This window comes from Trichosurus vulpecula, chromosome 5, assembly GCF_011100635.1.
Source record: "Trichosurus vulpecula isolate mTriVul1 chromosome 5, mTriVul1.pri, whole genome shotgun sequence".
Taxonomy (NCBI): domain Eukaryota; kingdom Metazoa; phylum Chordata; class Mammalia; order Diprotodontia; family Phalangeridae; genus Trichosurus; species Trichosurus vulpecula.
The window spans coordinates 86,476,643-86,486,138 of NC_050577.1; the positions used below are offsets into that span (position 1 = coordinate 86,476,643).

At 41.3% G+C, this 9,496-nt stretch overlaps 1 pseudogene; it reads left to right on the top strand.

The window, feature by feature from the left end:
* Positions 1 to 7,106: 7,106 nt before the first annotated feature.
* On the top strand, positions 7,107 to 8,288 carry LOC118850233 (annotated as a pseudogene).
* Positions 8,289 to 9,496: the final 1,208 nt, after the last annotated feature.

Genomic DNA, 9,496 nt, shown 5'->3' on the forward strand with positions numbered 1-9,496 from the left:
AATGCCTTACTTCCTTTGTTATTATTGTAGCAATAAGATAAGATGATTATAATAACAATATTATTATAAGTAAGAATTCACACTCAGATAGCACTTCATTTTAAAATAGCAATCTCCTCACGACAAATCTGTGAGCTAGATAGTTCAAGTATTATGACCATTTTACAGATGAGGAAACAGAAGCTAAGAAGTTGAGTCACTCACTAATGGGCACATAGCTAGTAAGTGTCAGAGCCATGGTTTCTGCCTGGGTCTCCTGACTCCAGCTAAGTCCCATACTCTTTCCAATGTAAGTTTCATTTTCCTGTTCCTACATTCCCATCACCTTGTTCAGGTCAAACAGAAAAGAGAAGACTCAGCAGGCATGAGAGCCTTCTTCAAGTATTTGAGAGACTGTTGTGTGGGAGAAGGATTACCTTTGTTCCACTTGGCTCTAGTGGACAAGTTAGGAGCTGTGGTTAGAAGACTGAAACAAGTCGATTGAGGAGTGATGTAAGGAAGATTGTCGTTAGAATTAGAGCTATCTCAGTGTGAAATTACTGCCATAGGAGGCAGTAGATTTCCTCATTCCAGTATCTTTATGCAAAGGCTAAATGACCAATACCAGAAATTCTACAGAAAGGATTCATTTTGGGGTATGAGTCAGACTAGCTGTCTATGTGTTTCTTTCTAATTCTGAAATTATGTGATTCTATGAAATTCACTCAGTGTTCCTGTTGTCCAATTACCTCACTCTTACCTCCAAAGCCATCTCCTATACTGTGTTTAATAACACTTGGATTTTCCTACATTCTAATCCTTGTTACTTAATTGTTTCAGTTGTATCCAAGTCTTCATCACCCCATTTGGGGTTTTCTTGGCAAAGATACTACAGGAGTTCATCATTTCCTTCTCCAGCTCATTTTACAGGTGAGAAAACTGAGGCAAATGGAGTTGAGTGACTTGCCCAGGGTCACACAGCTAGTAAGTATCTGAGGTTGGATTTGAACTCAAATCTTCCTAACTCAAGGCCCAGTACTCTATTTACTCTGCCACCTAGCTGTTCCTCTGGTGTGAGGGCTTGCTAAGCCCTTTTCAGGGCTGCTATCCACCTTTGGGGTCCACCTCTCACCCAACTCTCACCTGTGGCTCCAAAAAGCTGTAGCATGCACAGTGGCCACACCCCAGTAGAACTGTCTTGGCAGATGGGCTAAACCAGGTTAAGGGTAACCAACAGGCCTCAAACCTGTCATTGAGTTAGATGGATGTCTGCTCTAAGCATGTGAAGACTTTTCCAGGTAGAATGGGTGGATGAGAACAATTTGTTCCGACTGTCATGAAGGTCGCTGAAGCAGATGCTTGGAGTGCTATCTTTACCTCCCAAATGTCTTCCAGGTCTGCCTCCAGGCTAGGGAGCAATATAGGGAATGTTTTGTAAAAGCAAGAACAGCACTGGTTTGAAAGCTTGTTGGGGAACAAAATGCACGTCTGTGAAGTGATGTGACTTCCATTCCTTGTTACAGAATTCCACACAACTGCTAGCTAGGTTCAGATGAGTTTCCTACAAGCCTAAGGTAGCAGCTATAGTAAATCACTCATCTTCTTTTACTAAATCAAGACAGCAAGCTTCCAGACTGCTTGGCTAGGCTCTATGAAATACCCTCATATTTTTAGCCTTTTTTTAAAGGCCTATTTTTTCAACAATTAAAATGGGATAATCATGAGCCATTTAGGAGTAACACGAACGAGTTACTAAGTGGAGATTATAAAGTGTACCCCCTATTTCAGAATTCGAAACCTTTTTTGTGTCACAGATCCTTTTGGCAATCTGGTGAAGCCTATGGAATCCTTCTTAGTGAAATATTTTGAAATCCATAAAATACAATGCATAGAATTACAAAGGAAACCAATTATATTAAAATAAAAATATATTTTTTTCAGCTACCAGTTCCCAGACCCCTTGAAATCTATTCACGGAACCCTGAACATTAAGTTAAGAACCAATGCTCTATTTCCACAGCTAGGACAAAGCCAAAAGTGCAACATTGGGGAGTGGAAAATTTGTGGGGGCAGCACTGCTCTGCCCGGCAACAACATAACTTTTTCTCTGTCATGCATAGTTCCAGGAACCATCTTGAGTAAACAAAATTTATCTGCATTATTTGTCTGCATGTTAAGAAAAAGCATATAGTGGCATGACTAAGTGTTACTCATGCACATTTTTGAAAAGCTCTTCACCAAAGGCCTGGCTTTCTAAGTAATCACAATCTAGTCACAGAGAAGATAGCCCTGCCCCCAAATCTCTCTCAGAAAGATACAGGATCTGAGGATCAAAGTTCTTAATATATTTGCCCTTATATTAAGGACTCAGATCAATATGCTTGCCACTGTTCCAAACAATAGTAAAATGATAACCTCATTCCACTTTGGTCAAGAGATTCGACTTGTTGGTTATCATAAGTATTCCTAGTCAAAGTATTCCTCAATAAACCCTCAAGTGATTGAGGTAGGTTAGCTAGAATTCTCATCCACACCACTCATTTGAGACAAAGCCACCTAGTCTACTTGATAATCATGTTTAGATAACTGAATAATGTAAGCACTGTTTGACGGTCAACACATTCACCAACAAGTGCCTCTTGAAAGCCATAGCTACATTGGTGGAGGATAGAGCCAATAGTATTTGCCAAGTCAAGCCAGACCAAGACAAGCCCTCTTCTGCCATTGATTATATCATCCTTGGTAGATTTCCCAATGAAGCTCTACTCAAAGTATCTCTCATGTTCCATACCTTTTTTTCTAAATCAGCTATATAAACACTGCAACCCTATGCCTACCCTGTGACCTGGTCAGTCATTATGTTGGTGAACAATCCCTTAACAGTTTTCCCACAATAAGAAGAACCTCCAGTTGAAAAGATGAATTCAGCAGAAGTTCTGATATATAAAGACATTGAGTGAGTCACACCAGTAGACCAGGACAGTGGAGTTTTTGTCTTCAAAGTAGCAATTAAATGTGACTCTGAAAGTACGCCACAGACCAGATCAGCATTCTTTGACTGTATATACAATGGATATTGGCCTTTCCTGGGGTTATATTTGAGATCCTACAATGCCCACCAGACATATCCTCGTGGGTCATGGTGTCCAATAAAAATGATGTTTTTCTTCACATTCCACTGGAATAATGTAAAAGAAACCACATGATAAAAAATGTCATTCATAGCCATACACGCTCCAAGTTCCATGTCACTGTGTGAGCCCTCTTGCCACCATACCCCAAAGAGACTACAAGAGTTCAGAAATGCAGGATTCAGAGAAGCAGGGCAAGATCAAATACGATTAACATCCTTTTATTTTGTTCTCTTTTACTGGTATAAATTGGGCAGCCAGAAAACCCCAAATGGGGTCATGAAGAGTCAGACACAACTGAAACAACTGAACACTGAGTGGCATGTATTACTATATGGAGGACATTAGGAGGCATATTCTCACAACATTCCCTTAGATCATGATTCAATATACAGCTGAGGATAGCCAGTTCCACACTTGCGTGAGTGTTTTATAACTCTCAGTCTTTCTTTATCTCTTCCTGGTACTCTCCCTATACAGGCAGCAATTTGGCAGAATGGATTGAGAGGCCCAGGCCTCTGTAGTCAGGAAGACCTAAGTTCAAATCTGGTCTCAGACACTTACTAGTTATATGACCCTGTGCAAGTCACTTAGCCGCTGAGTGCCTCAGTTTCCTCAATTGTAAAATGGGGATAATAATGGTATCTACCTCTCCGTGCTATTGTTAGGATCGAATACAATAATATTTGTAAAGTGCCTGGCACGTAATAAATGCTTCATAATCTTCTCAATCACTCTCTTCTTACCCTTTCCAAATGTCTACAATCAAACCTCTCTACCATATAACCCTTGATCAAACCAGCACCAATGTTTCCTTTTCCACACCTAGGCTAATTTTTACCCCACAAGCAGCAGTAACTGTGAGGTTACTTCTTAAAGCCTACAAATAGTCCCCCAAAGTCATAGGAAGTTACATATCCCTCCAGTCTTGGATGCACATAAAGATTCCTCCTTTCCTGAATGGTCCCCTAGTATCAACACACCAGATTTCTATTCAGAAGACTTGGACAGATTTCAATTCTGCCACTTCCTACTTGAGCAATCTTGAACAAATTACTTCTCTGATCTGTAGTTTCTTCCTCTGTAAATTCAGGATAATGATATCTGCATTACCTGACACATGGTTGTTATAAAGATCGAATGAGATAAGATTCTTCCAGCTATAAAGCTATGATCCCGTTCGAAGCTGTCCTATAAACTGATGTCAGAAATGTGAAAATTGAATGAACTGAGGCTTTCAAGGAAAACTAAGGGTCCAAGAGGTTTCTCAGTGGTTGTTATTTTGGCTATAATTGAGACAAAGAGGAGGATCAAAGAGAACGATAGGGTGGATGGGATGATGGTAACCAATAGGGGAGAGAAGGCAGAGGTTGCCAGATCTTACTTTGCCAAGGAAAGTGACCTCTGACCTGAAAAGGACAGAATAAAAAGTGACTCAGAGAGAAATGATACATAAAGTAAGGAAGGGTATAGTTCAAAAATATCTACATCCCTTTGATGAATTCCCATCATCCGGCCCAGATGAACTTTATCCCAGAGTACTGTGAACTCTGCCTTATGTGATTGCTGATCCACTGTCCATGATCTTTGAAAGACTATAGAGAAGAGCAGAAGTTCCAAAGACAAAGTTAGGTTTGAAGAAATGGAAAACTTCCCAAGAATTAGACTTCTCCAAAAGTGGAATGAACACCCTTTTTCAGGAGATTGTGGGCTGCCCCTCACTAGAGGTCTTCAAGTAAAGACTGGATCACCACTTGCCAGCTATGTTGTAGAGGGTGTTATTGTTGAGTTTAGACTTTGGACCCCTTAGCACCCAGCGTTATTCGATCTGTTATTTGTCTGTGTCAACTGCAGTATTTCGATTTCTGCACTATTATCTCTTTTTTTTTTTGAGGGGACAAAGCAGGGCAATTGAGGTTGTGACTTGCCCAAGGTCACACAGCTAGTAAGTGTGTCAAGTGTCTGAGGCCAGATTTGAACTCAGGTCCTCCTCCTGATTCCAGGGCCCATGCTTTACTCACTGCAACACCTAGCTACCCCAACACTATTATTATCTTAAGGGCACCTACTGCCACAATGGGCTTCATTTTTGTTATTCAGTCATTTCAGTCATGTCCAACTCTTCATGATCCCATTTGGGATTTTCTTGGCAAAGATGCTGGAATGGTTTGCCATTTTCTTCTCCAGTTCATTTTACAGAGGAGGAAGCAGAGGCAAATGGGGTTAAGTGACTTGCCCAGGGTCAGACAGCTAGCAAGTGTCTGACTTTGAACTTGGGAAGATGAATCTTCCTGACTCCAGGTCCAATGCTCCGTGCACCACCTAGCTGCCCTGAACTACATACAGAAGACATCTATTAAATCCCCAGGTTTCTAATCTCTTTTCTTTGTTTTTTAAAACAAAATATCAAAGGTCCTTTAGCAACTGTGACTCAGTCTTCAAAGGCTTCACAAGCTTGTCCTATGGGGAAGGAGGAAGTAATCTCAGAAGGTATTCATCAGAAAACCAGCTTCTGTTGACCCTGTAGCATCAACTCCATGCAAATTCATTCCCTAATGATGCCATATAAGCCCAGCTGGATTCATGAGACACAGACTTCCCCACAATCTGCTCTTCTCTTTTCTCAGGGATCCCTCACAGGGCAAAGAAAACATCTTAACAGACAAAGAGATAGACAACTACTGACTCAGAACACACAAAACCCAGCAGCATTTGGCTCTTCCCCTCTTTCTCCAAGCACTGAACGGGGGTGGGGAAGAAGAGGGTTGGTGTATACTGCTAAATGTTTAACAACTGGCTCGCTGGGGGAAAATGTATTCGACATACTTTTGAGTTCAAATGGCGTTACCGACATCTTCCCAATCGCTTTCTTAACTCTAGACAATGAACAAAACAATAAATCAAGTCTTGATTTGTAGTGTTTGCTGAGTTCCAAGGTGTAAATTCTCACAATGAAAATTTAATAGTTAATTCTCCAGAGCCCAGTTCAAGCTGGCTCCATCATACCCCTGACTGTATGGCTCTGCAAATGTAGTGTTCCAAACACCCAAGGAGGAAACCCTGTTTTTCCCTTCTAAAATGTGTTGCCTCTAGGCTGAAATGGTGGACCTTTGCACTCGTCCTTCCTCAGTGGCCCAGCTGCATTGCCTTTCCTGCTGTGCTAATGTAATCTCAAAGTCTCCTAACATTAAGACTGCCACTGACATGGTTAAATCTTTGTTAAAAAATTCCCTGCTGAATTATTGCACATGTTTAACCTATGTCAAATTACTTACCGTCTCAGGGAAGGAGGAGGGGAGGGAGAGAATTTGGAGCTCAAATGTTTATAAAATGTTAAAAATTGTTTTTACATTCAATTGGAAAAAAATAAATTATTATTTAAAAATTCCCTGCTGAAATGAGAAGAACTGGGAGATCATTGTGCACAATAACAGCAATGTTGTAATGATGATCAATATGAAACACTTGGCTACTCTGATCGATATAATGATTCAAGACAATTCCAAAGGACTCATAATGGAAAAATTTTATCCACCTCCAGAGAGAGAACTGATGAACTCTGAGTGCAAATTGAAGGATAATCTTCTCACTTTCTTTATTTTTCTTGCTTTTTTTCTGTGATGTGGCTGATATGGAAATATGTTTTGCATGATTTCACATGTATAAATAATATCATATTGCTTGCCTTCTCAGTGGGCATGGGAGGGGGTTGAAAGGAGGGAGAGAATTTGGAACTCAAAATGTGAAAAGAAAAAATTTTAAGAGTAAATAAATAATAAATTGAAATGTCAAAAAAATTCCCTTCTGCCTCAAATTAAGAGTTCTCTCCGAGACATCAAGAGAACTTGATTTCTCTGGTACTATAATTCCCAGAATTCACAGTTTGGTTTCAGAACTTCATCCAGGGACATTCCTGCTCAGAGCTAACTCTTGGAGCCCACTCTTCTGCCGCTGGAGTTCTCGGAAGGAAGCAGCCGACTCTATTGTCAAAGGATCATGGCTTCTAAAGACATCATTGAAGGTGGCCAGAATGTGTTCACCTGCAGCATTTGTTGGAACCAGCTCACAGACCCTGTGGTTGCCAATTGTGGACACAGTGTTTGCCAATCTTGTCTCAGTGAAGCTCCCATGCTCCTCTCCTGCCACAGGTGCATGGAAATCTCCCAGTCAACTTTTCATGCCATTTTAAGGAGAAGGGGAAAACTCCCGAAGAAAAGGAAACCTTCTGTTACCCCCCAACAATCTCAACAGAGGCCTGAAGGACCGGGCAAGTGTGACAAACACCAGGAGGATAAGAAGTTGTTCTGTATGTATGATCAAAGCCTATTCTGTACATCCTGTTTACAATCCCAGAAACATGAGGCTCACACCATCCAACCCATAGAAGAGGCTGCTAAGGTCTATAGGAAAAAGCTACAGGAGAATCTGAAAATTGTGAATGGAAATTTAAAAGATGTTCAGAAGCTAATGCTTGAGGAGAAGAAGATACCTCGGACATGGGCTGTTGTGTGGACAGAACAAGTAGAAATGTCGAGAGAAATGTTTGAGGAAAAATTTCAAGAAATAAGTGACTTCCTGAGTGACGAAGAAGAGGAGGTCCACAGTGTTGTGGAACTGGATGAGAAAGAGAATGAAATGTTCGAGTGGCTGAAGGAACGGGAGGCCAAGCAGGAAATCCGCAACAGAGAGAAAAAGAGGATGAGCCACCTCCAGCTGTCCTGGCACAGGAACGACCTGAGGGAAATGGCCACAACATTGGAAGAGAAGTCTCAGATGCCAGACACAGCCCTTCTGCAGGAGTGAGTCACTGCTACTTCAAAGGCCAAAACCTTTCACACCAAAACCGAGCAGTTCTTATTGCATGGATTTAAGAGAATTTCTGAGGAAATTTCAAGAATCTCGACGTTGCAATGTTGCTATCCATACGAATTACCTGATGATGACAGAAAGAGGACTTTTACGTTGGCAGATATTTCCTCAGGTCGGATGTATGCTATTTATACCTCTGAAAGTCTCCACTACATGAATGGGAGAGACATGTCTATTACACGATTGAACATGGATGGTTATCCTAAAGAGAAGCAAGACTATCCCATCTCTACCTGTTACTGTTTGCTGATTGAAAGGGAATACTCACCTAGTGACTTCCCTCCTTCCCCCTCAATGGAATGGCATTAGGTCAGAGGCCTGGGCAAACCAAGTAAAGATATTTCAGGGTGATCCTGGAACTGTATTCCATTTTTTATAGTCTTATATGTAATATACAAAAGGGAGGGGGCCTAGTTGGGGAGAGAATTGAAAGCTGAGTACTACTTTAGCAGGGCAAATGTCAATTTTGTTTTTGTTAATTAAGAAACTAAATACTGGGCAGCTGGGTGGCACAGTCAATACAGCACTGGCCCTGGAGTCAGGAGGACCTCAGACATGTGACACATTTACTAGCTGTGTGACCTTGGGCAAGTCATTTAACCCCAATTGCCTTGCCTTCTCTCAAATAAAAACAACAAAAAGAAACAAAAAAGAAACTAAATACTGTGGGATCTTGGATTTGTTTACTCCTTAAGTCAGCTGTTCTCTGACAAATGTTATCTACTATAATATATATAATATAATCTATAATAATCTATATCTGTATGGATAAATTGATAAATGTCTGTAAACACTTGCCCATTTCCCCCTTTACATTTCCATATCCTAGAATATGAGATATTTCCATGGAAAATGGGTGTTGGACTTGGAATGAAGGAAAGCCTTGTTGGAATCCCATCCCTCTAGTAGCTGCTAACTGGCCATAGACTGTTGTGCCACAGGTTTATCTTAGAGTGTCACAATACATATTAATAAATATTTGTGTTTTTTTTTTCACAAAAAAAAGAACTTCATCCAGTATCTTCTAGGGGAGTGGGGATAAAACAATTTATCCTTTTAAGACACAGTTCATCTTTTGTTCATGAAGCAAACCAAGAGTACTTGAACTGACCTACATGCTTCCTCCTTACTGTGTACCTTGGCAGGGGATTGATAACCATGAGCAGAGAATGCACCCATAGGAAGCATGTGGGGGCTAGGAAGGCAACAAGACTGAAACCACAACTTCTTCTCTGAACTGAGGCTGCTGTTGGCTGTGGCCTCACCCCACCCCCGCTGCCAGCAAAGCTGCTGATATCATCTAGTTGGTCAGGTAATAGCATGAAGCTGCAGGATGCTGAGCTGTCTGGAGGAGCTTCTGGTCCTCCAGACCAGGTTGCTTTCTGCAGCCACTCATCCACAGGTCCTTTGGGCCTGGGGCTGTTCTCTACTGCCACCTGTTGGCAACCTGCTGACTTGTTCCTACCATCATGGGTCCTCTTGAAGGACAAACAAGGGTTGTTTGGGGTGTTCAGGAG